The following is a 14,482-nucleotide window of genomic DNA, read 5'->3' on the forward strand; positions in this document are numbered from 1 at the left end:
TGGATCTAGGAGTTGTGCCCCTGCCACCCGTGTGGGAGATCTGGATGGAGTTCCTGGCTCCTGGCTTTGGCCTGGCTCAGCCCCAGCTGTTATGGGCATTTGAGGAGTCAACTGGCTCAAGCTGAGATGAGAGATTTCTCTCACTTGCTCTCTCTCTCTCTCTCTCTCGCTCTCTCTCTCTGCCTTTCCAATAAATAAATCATTTTTTTTTCAAAATAATGCAAGAGAACTTTTCCACTCAGGGACGTATGAGGACATTGCTTTGTGAGCTTTGCAATAACAACGACTGACTCAAAAGTAAAGTGGGTGATTCCTCGTTACAAGGCTAATTCTTGCCAACTTGGAAAAAAACCGATGCTGAACTTTATACCCTGTACCCTGGAAAAAGTGGGTGTAAACTGAAGTTGTTCCGGTAAAGTGAAGTGAAATGCTTTTGGAAAGTGGCCAAAGGAGACAGATTCCCGGACAACAGGCCCTCTTTCAGGGGAGCTGAAATTTTCACAGTGGTTTCCCATTTTGGTCTCCATCATCAGATTCGAATTTCATAGACCCTGGGGGTTTTGGGTTAATTCCAAAGTATGGCCATCCCCAAAATGAAAAATCTGAGTGTAAGGACTTTCAAGAAGTCTTTTCTCACCATCTGGATCTTTTTGTTTGAAGATACACTCTGTTCGTCTAGGTTAAATTCAACACAATCTCAGATTCTCCCCAAGCTTAAGATCAATGCAGTCAGTCTTCCTCATCTGCAGGCTCTGCACCCAAAAAGTCAGCCCACTGCAGATATAAAATATCTCAAAGAAAGACAATATCTATGGGGCCAGCGCTGTGGCTTAGTGGGTAAAGCCACTGCCTGCATCCCATATGGGCAGTGGTTCGAGTCCTGGATGCTCCACTTCCAATGCAGCTCCCTGCTATGGCTTGGGAAAGCAGTGCAAGATGGCTCAAGTCCTTGGGCCCCTGCACCCACATGGGAGACCTGGAGGAAGCTTCTGCCTCCTAGCTTTAGATCCTAGCTCCAGCCTTGCAGCCATTTGGGGAGTAAACCAGCAGATGGAAGTCTCTCTCTCTCTCTCTCTCTCTCTCTCTCTCTCTCTCTGCCTCTGCCTTTCAAATAAATAAATAAATAATTTAAATAAATATATGCAAAGAAAGACAGCATCGATGGGAGCCAGTATTGTGGCACAACCGGTTAAGCTGCTTGCAATGCTGCAATCCCACATGAGTGCCAGTTTGAGTCCCAGCTGCTCCACTTCTGATCTAGCTCCCTGCTAATGCACCTGGGAAAACAGCAGACGATGGCTCAAGTACATGGGACCCTGCCACCCACATGGGAGACCTGGATGGAGTTCCAGGCTCCTGGCTTTGGTCTGGCCCAGCCCTGGCTGTGGTGGCCATATGGGGAGTGAACCAACAGATCTCTCTCCCTCTCTATAACTCTTCCTTTGAAACAAATAAGTAAATCTTAAAAAAAAAAAGAGAGAGTGTGTAGTGAACATGTCATTGTTCTCTAAATACAGCATTACAACTATTGATATAGTGTTTGAATGGTGTTAGGTATTGCAAGTCATCCAGAGATTATTCAAATTATGAGAGACACTTGCATAGGTTATATGTAGGATACTGATACATTCTATGGAAGGGACTTGAGCTTCCACGGATTTTGGTACCCAGAAAGGGTGCTGGAACTAATCCCAGAACAGATCTAAGGGATAACTGCCTGTGTCTCTTAGGAGGACTTGAGCTGCTGGTCCAGTCCTGACCACTCTGCTGCCTACTGACACACCTGGGAAGACAGTGGAGGATGGCCCAAGGGCTTGGGCCTCTGCAACCCATGTGGGAGACCAGAATGGAGTTCCTGGCTTTTGGCTTCAGCCTTGCTCATACCTAGCTGTTGCAGCCATTTGGGGAGTGAACCACAGATGGATGCTTGTAGTCTCTCCACCCTGTCACTCTGCCTTTCAAATTAATAAATCTTAAAACAAAACCAGAAATTTTCATGTTCATGGAGGCCGTGAGAACCCCACCTCTCTCTGCTCTGCACATCCCAGCTTCTTGGCAACTTGTCATGTGAGATGGAAGATGGTGGCTACTCTTTCAGTGGACATCATATCTGCAGTCCAGGATGGAGGCCAAGCAAAGGGCTACTGGCTCCCAACCATTCCACATTTTAGCCTTCCCAGCAAACTTTTGTTTACATTGTCTCTTGGGCTAGGATGTGTTTCTTTGGCTTCCAGAAGATAAGGAAACCACGTGATTTCTTCTGGGTTTTGTTTCTAAGCTCACCACCAGCCCTGTTTTTTTAAAAAAAAAGAACAAAAAATTTGAATCTCTGCCCTTAGGTGTCTTTGGCCTTTCCAAAGCTATAGCAGCTTTGAATTTTGAATTTCTTTAAATACAACAGATAATGAATGGGATGCAATGTTTTCCTTGACCACTGCCTCTTAGTGATGGTTAAGAAACTCTGTGCATGGTGAGTTTCTGATTCCTATTTCCTGATACTGTAGCCAAACTGATGCTAAAATTTTAATGGGATGCCAGGAGGAACAGAACTACAAAGTCTGTATTTCATCCTCAGTGGAGCCTCCATTGATTCTTTTTTTTTTAACTTTTATTTAATGAATATAAATTTCCAGTATACAGCCTGTGGATTACAATGGCTTCCCCCTCCCACAACTTCCCTCCCACCCGCAACCCTCCCCTCTCCCTCTCCCCTTCCATTTGCATCAAGATTCATTTTCAATTCTCTTTATATACAGAAGATCAATTTAGTATAAAGATTTCAACAGTTTGCACCCACATAGAAACACAAAGTGAAACATACTGTTTGAGTACTAGTTATAGCATTAAATCAAAATGTACAGCACATTAAGGACAGAGATCCCACATGAGGAGCAAGTGCACAGTGGCTCCTGTTGTTGACCCAACAAATTGACACTCTAGTTTATGGTGCCAGTAACCATCCTAGGCTGTCGTCATGAGTTGCCAAGGCTATGGAAGCCTTCCAAGTTTGCCGACTCTGATCATATTTAGACAAGGTCATAAAAGACAGAGTGAGGATAGTAACCAATGATCCTAAGAGTGGCATTGACCAGGTCTGAACAATAAAACAGCATTAAGTGGGGAAGAGGACCATCAGTACACACAGGTTGGGAGTAGAGCCATTGGTGGTAGAGTAGAGGTTATGATTACAAAGGAATGAGGCCCAAGTGTGCTAGACAGGGTCTAGAACAAAGGACAGAGTCATTATTAGAGGAGCTAAGAAAGGTGCTGTCTAAGCTACAATTAAGTTTTCTGATTGAGAGGCAAATAGAACCTGATAGAAGGGGCTTGATAATAATCTGGTGGGCTTTAGGCCTTGTAAATTCAGAGGCCCAGGCCTATCTATCTCTTCACATGGGGTATATCCTAAGGGAGGTGTGAACCTCTTAGGGGAAGGCACTCTGTTGACTTTCATTACTTGGCTGGCCTGGGAGGAGAGCTGGCCAGGTAAAGGCAGGTGGCATCTCTAACAAGAAATTTACAGTTCTGCCTGCAATGTTGCTGACCCTACTTGACCATACCCTCAGCTGCAGTGGTCACTTTGGAAGCTGGGCTGAGTGAAGGGCTTTTCAGCTTAGAGCCAATAAGATCTGTGGCTCTGACCTGGGCATCCTTCGACTCCAGGGCAGGTCCATTTCCAGTGATCCAACTCTTGGCAGAGCTGCCAGGGCTCTTCACAAGCTGACTTCTGCTGAAGCCCAGGCTTACCACATTGAAAGCCACTGCAGTGGACTGGCCTGTTGGGTCTCCTTGAGGGCAGATCACTGTACAGATCAGCCATTAATAGGCCTGCCACCCATTGCTTCTGATGCCGAGTTTTCTTTTCCTCCTGGTTTGTGTTAAAGCAGACCAGAGGATGCAAGTCAAGGGAGTGCCCAAGTCCCATCTCTAATCTTCGGTGGCCTGAACTGCAAGTCTATAGTCACAGGCATGTTCTGTAGTAGTTTTTCTAAGGTAGACAATGCCCATGAGGAAAATCATATTCTCACTTTAAAACTTTCTTTCCCTTTGGTCTGAAAGGGAGGTTTTTTCTACTTACTGAATACTTTGCTGATGGCGAAGTGAATCTAGCTATGAGATTATTATTTAAGCTCTTATGTTGGCTATGGTATTACAGAAAAATGTTAGCCATCTCTTTTATAAGGTCTAAAGATTAAATTGTGCGTCCTACAGATTCCTTTATAATAGAATTAGTTTCCTACCTTGAAGAGAATAGAGAAATGAAAGAACAAGTTGGGCTTAGAATAGAGAAATGAGGGAGCAAGTCCTAGATAGAGGTCTAAAGGGTTAAATACTTGTAAAATGCTACATGTGCTTTCAAAAATACTGTGAAGTAAGCAAGTGCCTCTTGTTGGTTGATGAGTTTATAATTTTAAACATGGCGACAAAGTCTTTTGTCATCCACAGTTATATATGATTTGCTGCTCATAAAACTAAAGCGTTGTTGGTTCTGTGTTTAGCTGTCCTCCTATAGGTTCCTATGGACTTTTTCCAGCCACTTTTATTGTATTCAGTACTTTGGGATGGCTCTGTAAACAGATGAAGCCAATAATGCATTAACAGTACCAACTGAGAGAAAGTATGGTTAACTGAGGTTACTAAAAACAAAAAGCAATTCAAATCAATTGGCAATCTACAAAAAGAGTTAAAGATTTTAAAAGCTATTATTAAAATTGCTATATTGGTCTATTATGCTATGTTATATGTGTGTACATATTGTACGTCCACATGGGGAAATTTTATTAAGAGTTTTATTTTAAATGGCTTATAGATAAGATTGTCCATAAATTTAAGCTGCTAAAATCAATCAAAGATACATTTTAATTTGTGTGACCTGAATCTGTGTATCATATGTTTTAAACGTGTTGGTAGAAAGAAACTAAAAACATTTTAGATGGTTGTGCTTAAGTTTACTGGCTAAACAAACTACACCATGTTAGATATTTAAGAGGTGTTTTCAAATACATGATTCTTAAAATTTATAGAAGGCATTGGACCTTCTGGTAAATGTTTTCTTAAGTTGTTATCTAATGGTTGAAACGGTTTGCTAAGTATTCATGTAATATTGCTATTGTCAGCAAGCGATCTAGGACTTGCTCCCTCATTTCTCTATTCTAAGTCCATTGATTCTTATAAGCATTCTTAGGCTCCTCTGTCGGCATCAATACATTGGGGACATTTTTTAAGAAACATATAAATTGCTAGTCAAGGCTCTGCTTAATTATTTATAATTGTATGCATTTGCCTAATGGAAATTTTCATTTTGTGCTGAATTTCCAGATCCTCAGGGCTGATCCATCCACTTTTAGTGAACAGGCCGCCTTTACTCTTAGGGTAGTGTGCTCAGAGATTCACAGAAATCCCAAGTCAGCTGAAGTCAGCTGAAGGTTGGAGGAGGCAGATCAACTTCCACAGCTCTGGCTGGGCCATTTCCCCATTCACCCAAATGGCTGAGCAACAGCCGGACAACAGGCCAGTTTTTCTCCCCCTCTGACCTTTCAGAAGCAAAGAATGTTCAGGTTATCTTGACCTTGGCCAAACAGCCTTTCCTCACAGACGCCAGCTTGCACCTAGAGAAGAAAGATTTCAGAACCAAATAGATAGACAAAAGTTAAAAAAATAGGAATTTTAGAATCAGAAGTAACTTGAATACCAAGAACCTTACTTCCAAGGTGAAGAACTCAGATGGAGAAGTGAATGCTGCCTTCCCTGGGCCAACCTCCTGACAGGGAGAAATGGAAACACGACACTTGGCCCCCTTGTCCGGAGGACTTAGCACTTCACACACAGTCTCCATGGAGGCAACAGAGAGCCTTTTCTTGAGGTTTCTGGCAGGCTGGACAATTCAGAATTCCTCCAGGGACAAATATTTCAAGTGAGGGATAAATCACAAAAATAAAAATGCTTCAATACATAGCTAAGTTTGGAAGACAAATCCCCCCCCCAAAAAAAATGATCTCAGATACCAAAATCGCAGAGGGAAGGGAGCCAAGCATGCACATGGATGATGTGGGAGCCTGAGGATTGGTGGTGAGAGCACCGATCCAGAAGTCCAGGAGATTCACCGTCACTGGACAACAGCCTGGTAACAAGGACAGAGGAAGTGGCCACCAGAGAAGACTTCTTGGCCTAGGGCAGGACCACGGAGCTTGGCTTGACTGGGATCTTGAGTAGGAAGAGGCAACATCCTAGGATAAATTAGTCCACCAGTCCGGTGACATGGGGCAGGTATACACTAGGCTGTGATGAGGTCCTTGGGGCACCTGGCAGGCAGAGATGCAAACTTCTTGGAGAAATACCTGATAACCCTGGCCATATGGAGCACAAAGATGACTTTTGCAATAAAAAAATATGGAATTGACTCACCTTGATGGAGAAACAGCTATCACCACCACCAAACCACACAGAACAGAGGGGGAAAAAATACAAAGACCTGCCACTGTGGCTCCGTGGGTTAAGCTGCTGCCTGTGGTGCCAGCATCCCATAGGAATGCTGGCTCAAGCCTCGGTGGTTCCACTCCCAGCCCAGCTCTCTCCCATGTGGGAGAACATGGGTGGAGTTCCAGGCTTGTGACTTTAGCCTGGCACAGCCCTGGTTAGCCGTGGTGGCCATTTGGAGAATGATCCAACAGACAGTAGCTCTCCATCTTTCTTTGCCTTTAAATCTCTCTTTAACTCTGCCTTTCAAATAAATAAATGTTCTTTTTTTAGAAAAATACAGAATTGCCCAGGAGAGACTACAAAATAATATTGTAAATTATTAAAGAACCAAAGGAATAGAAACCATCAGGAAACAACCCTCTGAAAAGGAACGTTGAAAGACCCACAACAACTAAAAAGATCAAATTGTAAAAAGCCCCACAACACAAAGTTCATGTCCAGCTGGTGAGTTTTACCAAGCACTTAAAGAAAATAAATACTAATATTCCATCAACTCTTCCAAGAAATGGAAGAGGAGGGTTGCAATGACCAGGAGTGGGCCATGTTGAAGCCAGGAGCTTCATTTGGACCTCCCACATGGGTGCAGGGGCCCAGGTACTTGGGCCATCCTCTGCTGCTTTCCCAAGCACATTAGCAGGGAGCTAGATCAGAAGTGGAGCAGCTGGGACTTGAACCAGTGTCCACATGGGATGCCAGTGCTGTAGATGACAGCATAACCCATTGTGTCACAGCTCCAGCCCCAGGAAAAGATCTTAACTACCTCATGATTTCATCTTCTTCACTGTGTGTACTAAACATTGAGTGACCTGCAATGAATGAGACAGAACCCACCCTCACCCTCATGGCAGCCCCAATCACACAACACAGTGGTTTCTCTTGGCTTCTATCATAAATTACTGCACCTGCAGCAGCTTAAAACAACACACACTGATTCTCCTGCAGAGGCTCTGGGTCACAGGTGGATCCTAGGGGCTGAAGTCAAGGCTGCATTCCTTGGGCCTGTTTCTCCTGCAGAGTGTGAATGGCAGATCCATTTCCTGCCAGCTCCCTGCCTCTGTCTTCAAAGTGTGACACTTCACCTCCTCCTCTGGCCAGCTCCCCCTGGGCCTTCTTAGAAAGACCTTTGTGACGATGTCACACTCAGGACCACCTCCCATGCTCTCCCCCGCCAACATCACATTTGCGGAGCCTCTTTAGCCACTGGTGGTGACTTTCCTTCTGGGTTCTGTGGATTAAGAACCAGACACCTCTAGGGGAGCCATGGCTCTGCCTCCATTGGAATTAAAATGCTGTGGCAGAGAGGGTCCCAAACAACAGTCTCTGTGAGGCTGCAATCCAGAGGATGGGGAGGAGCTGTAGGGGGTGGGCAGGAGAACGTTCTAGGCAGAGAGAACGGGGACTAAAGCACTCTGCAGCCCCGGGCTGGGCTTGGCAGCTGGAGGAGTGAGTTCCGTTTAGATAGGAAGAAATGTTACAAAGGCCCACACTGTGACTCACTAGGCTAATCCTCCACCTGTGGCACCGGCACCCTGGGTTCTAGTCTTGGTTGGGGCACTGGATTCTGTCCGGTTGCTCCCCTTCCAGTCCAGCTCTCTGCTGTGGCCCGGGAAGGCAGTGGAGGACAGCCCAAGTGCTTGGGCCCTGTACCTGCATGGGAGACCAGGAGGAAGCACCTGGCTCCTGGCTTCGGATCAGCACAGTGTGCCGGCCATAGCAGCCATTTGGGGAGTGAACCAACAGAAGGAAGACCTTTCTCTCCATCTCTCACTGTCTAACTCTGCCTGTCAAAAAAAAAAAAAGAAAAAGAAAAAAGAAAAAAAAAGTCACAGGAAGGCAAATGAGTTTCCAGTCCACCTTGAGTCTTCCAGAGGAAGAAAACTGCAAAGCTGCATCTTATCTACTTGAATTTCTTTTCTTTTTTTTTGATGGGAATTTGTCCTGATCTACCATTACTGGCAAGGGACCCCTTTTGTCACAAGACAGAATAGAATTCTCATGGGCATCCCTAGGGCTCTGAGAGAGAGAGAGGGCCCTCAACTGGGTCTCACAGTAAGTTCAGAAAGACACTGACCCCAAACAAGAGCTTGTCCTGGTTGTGACTTTCAAAAATCTTGTCACCTACCATTGTGTCCTACCAGTATTGTTACCAGCAACAGGATCTCGGGGGATTCAAGGAGGAGCTGAGGGAGGGGCCCCGGCTGCCTGGCCCTGGGAAGGTGACACTTGGAGATTCAGGCAGGGCAGGGTAGGAGCAGCTGGGCCGCAGAGCTTCCTGGGAGTCCACTGCCTGCTTGTCTCCTCCTGAGTCACCTCTTCTGTTGATTCACTATCCTTGCCTCAGAGCTCTACACCGCCCAGAAAGAACTAGCACTGTGGGTTCTCAGCTTTACAGGAAATCAAACACACACTTGAGGAGTCTTCCACAACAGCCTTTTGAGAGCTCACCCACTTTTTAAAAATTTATTTGAGAGACAGAGAAGGAAACAGAGTTCTCATTCAGAGGTTTGTGCCCCCAAATACATACAATGTCCAGGCCTGGGCTGAAGCTCTCCCACCAGATGTCAGGGAATTAATGACTTGAGCCATCATTGCTGCAGGGTGTGCAGCAGCAGGAAGCTGGAGTCAGGAGCCAGCGCTGGGAACTGAAGCCAGGCACTGTGGTACGGGGTGGGGGTGTCTTGAGCAGAGTCTAATGGCCAGGTCAAGCACCCATCCCTGTGTCTGCCTTTGTCCCTGTGTTGTGACTGACCATACCTCTGTTACACCTGTCATTGCCATTCTCCTGAAATTTCGCCTTCTGCAACCATATTAAAGAATGGCTCCTGAGGCTGGCACTGTGGTGTAGTGGGTTAAAGCCCTGGCCTGCAGTGCCTGCATCCTATAAGGGCACCAGTTCGAGTCCTGGCTGCTCCTCTTCCAATCCAGCTTTCTGCTATGGCCTGGGAAAGCAGCAGAAGATGGCCCAAGTCCTTGGGCCCTTGCACCTATGTGGGAGACCTGGAAGAAGCTCCTTGCTCTTGCCTTCAGATGGGCTCAGCTCCAGCCATGGTTGCCACTTGGGGAGTGAACCAGGGAATAGAAGACCCCCTTCTCTCTCTATCTCTCTCTGTAAGTCTGTCTTTTAAATGAATAAAATAAATCTTTGAAAAAATAAAAAAAATGGCTGCAGCCTAGTTCACTCTGCACACCCCCACCCTCTGCAGAGCACCTATGCAGAGCAGACACTTCACCCCTGCTCTTTTGTTCAATGAAGACCTTCCAGACACCCACAGGCCAAGCCTGGAGTGGGGGGCCAGAGCCTGCAGCAATCCTAACACAGAGACACACTAAGAAGCAGCCATTCTCAAAGACTTCTAGGGGCCAGCACTGTGGCATACTGGGTAAAGCTACCACCTGCAGCACCTACAGCCCCTATGGATGCTGGTTCGATTCCTGGCTGCTCCACTTCTGATCCAGTTTCCTGCTGATGGCCTGGGAAAGCAACGGAAGATGGTCCAAGTCCTGTGGTCCCTGCACCCATGTGGGAGACCTGGAAGAAGCTCCTGGCTCTCAGCTTTGGCCCGGCCCAGCCCTGGCCATTGCAGCCATTTCAGATTTGAACCAGTGGGTGCAAGATTTCTCTCTCTCTTTCTCTCACTCTCTCTGCCTCTCCCTCTCCTTCTCTGTAATTCTGACTTTCAAATAAATAAATGGTAAAAAAAAAAAAAAGAAAAGAAAAGAAAAAATAAGACTTCTAAAGGAGCAGGGCCATCCTAGCCAGGAAATTATTCACTTAAATGAGAGTTCAGAATGACCAAATATATGTGTTTCAAGACTTGCACACAATCCCAGAACTAACCTGAGAGGCTTGCTGGGTTTATGGTGTCTCGTTCATCTGTCTGTGGGCTCTCAACCACACCACTGAGCTGTGGGGTTTTAAAAGTTAAGCCTCTGCATTCTCTCTCTCTCTCTCTCTCTCTCTCTCTCTCTCTCTCTCTCTCTCTCTCTCTCCCCCCTGGCTCCTTGGATGGTTGCCTGGCAGCAGAGGGTGAAATGACCTCATTCATCAGAAGGCACAGGGGCAAGTTCCGAGACAAAAGGAGATTTGCAAAGTGAAGGCTGCAACGGCCAAGTTTAAGTGGAAACGGACAGACACACTTGGAGGGTCTAGTAGGCAACAGTGGTAATTCAGAGGCCACAAAGGCATCTCGGGGGCACACGGAACCCAGCTGGCGAAGCTCTCAGACCCAGTACCAGAAATCTGTTAAGGAAGGAGGACGCCACTGCATTGGCCTGAAATCCAGGCTCCCCCAAACCAGGGAACCCACAACATTCCGGTTCCCCAGCACTGCAGGTTTTACAGTTTGCGAAGCCCGATAAGACATCCCAGGGTCCACGTGGTTGTGTCTGTTCTAAGTCCAGTGGCTTCTCACTCTCTTGCTGTTCCCATGAGCCACACAGTGTCTTTGTGTGCATTTCCTAATGGACAGGTGCACAGCCCAACCGCCCATAACAGACACAGCGACTGCAGGCAGAGACAGGGAGCCGCCTTCAGGAATCTGAGTTAAAACGTTCTGCCTGCCAAGCAGGACTCCCCTGGGGAGAAGCCATTCTGGACCCCCAAGGTCTGGCCACCTCGGCCCTTGGTGCACAACCTGGGATGGCCCCAGAGACAGCAGCTGTCTCACCCCTAGGTGTGGGGGAGGCAGGGCTGGGGTGGGGACCAGAGAGCACTGGAGCCTCGCACCTGCACCTGCCCAGTGAGTGACAATCTGCTGCTGGTCGTCCAATCCCATAGCTGTCTTTTGACTGGCACTGAGTGAAAGTTCAGTAAGCAGACCTCGGCGATTACTCTCTTTTTCTTTTTCTTTCTTTCTTTCTTTCTTTTTTTTTTTTTATATGCTGAAGCTGTAGGTGGCGGTCCCCTTTCTCCAACTGACAGCCCAGCCCTGGGGATTCTTTCCAACTTTTGGGGGTCATTAAGGGGGGAGGGCGGTTCAACTACAGAAAAGAACTCCTGAGGACTGTGGGACCCCCCCCCCCCTTCCCCGCTCCAAGAGATCGGACGTGGGGGAAGAACCATGCGGGCACTTGGCACAGTGGCCACCAGGAGCTGCAGGATTCACACCCGGTCCAGGTCCTGGACGCGCCAGGAGAGGGCGCGCTGTGGCCGCCCCGCCCAGTCCGTTTCAGGTGGGACGGCCCCGCCTCCTCAGGCCCGCTCACCTCCGTCCCGCCCACCTCTGGCGGCGCAGTCCCCACTGCTCAGCCACCCCACCCGCGACACCCGCCTGGCGTGGGCCACGCCCACTCCGGCTCGGCCCGCCTCCTTCGGGTCCCCTCCGGCCGCCTCAGATTGGGCCGTCCCGTCCACCAAGCCGCCAGGCCCCGCCCAGCGGGCAGCCTCAGGCGGAGCGCCCCGCCCAGTCGGGGGACCCGGGCCACGCCCACTCCGCCCGCCGCGCGCCTCTCGGTGGGGCCGCCCGGTCCCGGCCCTGTCACTCGCTCCGGCAGCATCAGGGCTTTCTCCTCAGTTCTTCGCGGGCTGCGGACGCCGTGGGCTTTGACGTTTGAGTGGCGGAGACGGGCGCGGGGCACTCTCAGCCGACGGCCGAGGACCTTCGAGGGCTCCTCAGGGGCGCCCCGACGCCCCCGCCGCCCGGAGTCCGGAGACCTGGAGGAGCCGCCGAGTCGCCCCGCGCTCGCCGGCCGGCGGCTGCAGCCACGTCGCGGGGTCCCGAGGAGGTGAACCGGCTCACGGAGAGCACCTACCGGGTGAGGCTGGGGGCTGCGGCACAAGGCGGGGATGAGGGTCGGGGGCGTCGCTGGGAGCCCTCGGGACCCCGAGAGGCGCCAGGGCTGGGGTCGCCCGGACACCCCCGCGCCGACCCTTTGGAGCCCGCGGCGCGGAGTCCACGCTTGGGGAAGGTCCTGCCCGCCCGTCCCCGCGGTCCCTCCGGGCGAGCCGCACTCCCCTCCCCCCACCCACCCCGCGCCTCAGTTGCGGGAGTCCGAGGAGGCGAGGACCGTGCCGGCCAGGCCGCCGGGGTTCAGCCCTGCGAGGCCCAAGGGCCGAGCTCCGGTTTCCACCCAGGAAGGCGGGGCAGGCCGGGCGAGTCTAGCGTGCCTGAAGGCGCCCCCGGCCCTGGGGAGGGGGGTGGAGGCTGGAGCAGACCCCGGGCCCTGAGCCCAGCCTCGAGTGTGTAGGTCGGAGATTCTGTGGGGTGCCTGGAGGCAGCGAGCACCCGAGGTTTTAATAAAATTGCCCCTAGTTGAAAGAATGCGTTGATGGTCGGTGTCTGAACGTGCGTGCGTTAGAATATTTTTCCAGACGCAGACGTAGGGTTAAGCGGCCAGTTTAGTAAGTTTAAGCACTTAAGAATGAATTTCAGTTGAAATAAGACATGTGTTTAATCATCTACTATTAATAGAATACAAAACAACTTTTGTTTTAATTCAGCCTGGACTTATTGAACCCGTGACACTTGAAAGTTCTGGAAATTCATCCAGAGCCACAATTTAAGGTCCCTCCGTTTGGTCGTTTTTATGGATTTTTTTTTCCCCTACTCCTTCAGCTGCGTTTGTGAAGTCTGAGTGAGTTCCTGAAATCAGAGGGCTTTTTTGACTTTTACTGGATAAGAATAAAAAGAGAGCATGAAAATATTTTCATAATCTCTGTTAAAGTCCAAAAGATCTCCCTTCATCCAATATGAATTATACGTTCGAGGTAGATGTGGTGGACACTGTTGGCCCTGTTTTGGGGCTCAGCAACTATGGCCACAAGCTGTCCCTTATTTGTGTATTTCTTTAATGGAGAGCAGTCTTTAAAAATTTGAAGGATTAAACCCTTATATTTGTATTGAGGTTACTAATATTTAATCCTGAGGAAATAGGGGCAGGAGGTGGGGCTGCTGCCCAAGTGTCTCAATAAAATAGCCTCACTCCCACCTAGACTCAGACCTGGGGAGGAGTGGTCTGTCAGTTAAGGAAGACCTGTAATTGGGGTATGCAGATCTTTGCACATTTGAGGTGGGATTCAAGTCTCCTGTGGAGTAGGGGAGCACCCCTGAACCCAGAGCGCTCCCCTCCACTGCCTCCTGGCACCCAGTCTGTTTACCTTCCTCATGGGAGCTGAGGTTGGAGAGGGGCGGTCATACTCCGCGCTCACCTTTGCTCCTTCTCCCACCTCTTCCTGACTTTTGCTTTTAGTGATGACTCCTTGCAGGAGCTGTACTTGAGGCACAAATGTCAGCCACTTTGTCCTGTCATATTACCCAGAGAACGAGGGCAGAGGCAGACAGTGTAGACTTCATCATCTTGGTCGTTCATATTTGTCAGCATTGCCGGTCTTTATAAATGGCTTTCGTGCTTTGAAAGATTGCACTGCACTGAAGATCTGTGCCATAGTGCCTGGCGCTCCCAGGTGTTTGGAGGCGTGCTGAAAGCTAAGTGTTACTGGGTTTAATCACCGTTTCCTCATTGATGTTTTGGGTCACATTTTTGTGTGTGTGGAGGTGCTGGGATCAGAACCAACAGCACCAGACAGGTTTCTTTAATCTGTGAAAGAAGCGAAGGCTGCTAGCCCTTGCCTGAGCTGTCATGGACGTGTGTGCTAGGGTTTACAGGCTCACAGGTCTGTTTGGAAGCCTGAAAAGCCTTTCACCACCACCTCATTGGGTTCTTCCCTGTGTGCCCCAACCTGCAGTGATCAAAGCTGGAAGAAGTTTATGGTTAATACGGTAAAAATCCACCAGCAGTGTGGTGCATGGAGCTGTCTTAAAAAGGGATTTCCTTCATGTTACCTATCAATCAACAGTATTTTACTACTAGAAACACAACCTAACCAGGTGCGGTTACAAAAGCCCCCTGCAAGTGAGATTTTATGACTTGCCAGAATGGATTTTAGATTTTTTAAATATTCAAACTTCTCCAGCTTTGGAATAAAGGACTAAATTCCTTAGAGGAAAAAGGGGGGATTATAAAGGATTGTGACCCTCTGCTGTCAGTCTCAGATATCCTTAAA

This window comes from Lepus europaeus, chromosome 21 (genome assembly GCF_033115175.1).
Source record: "Lepus europaeus isolate LE1 chromosome 21, mLepTim1.pri, whole genome shotgun sequence".
NCBI classification, from domain to species: Eukaryota; Metazoa; Chordata; class Mammalia; order Lagomorpha; family Leporidae; genus Lepus; species Lepus europaeus.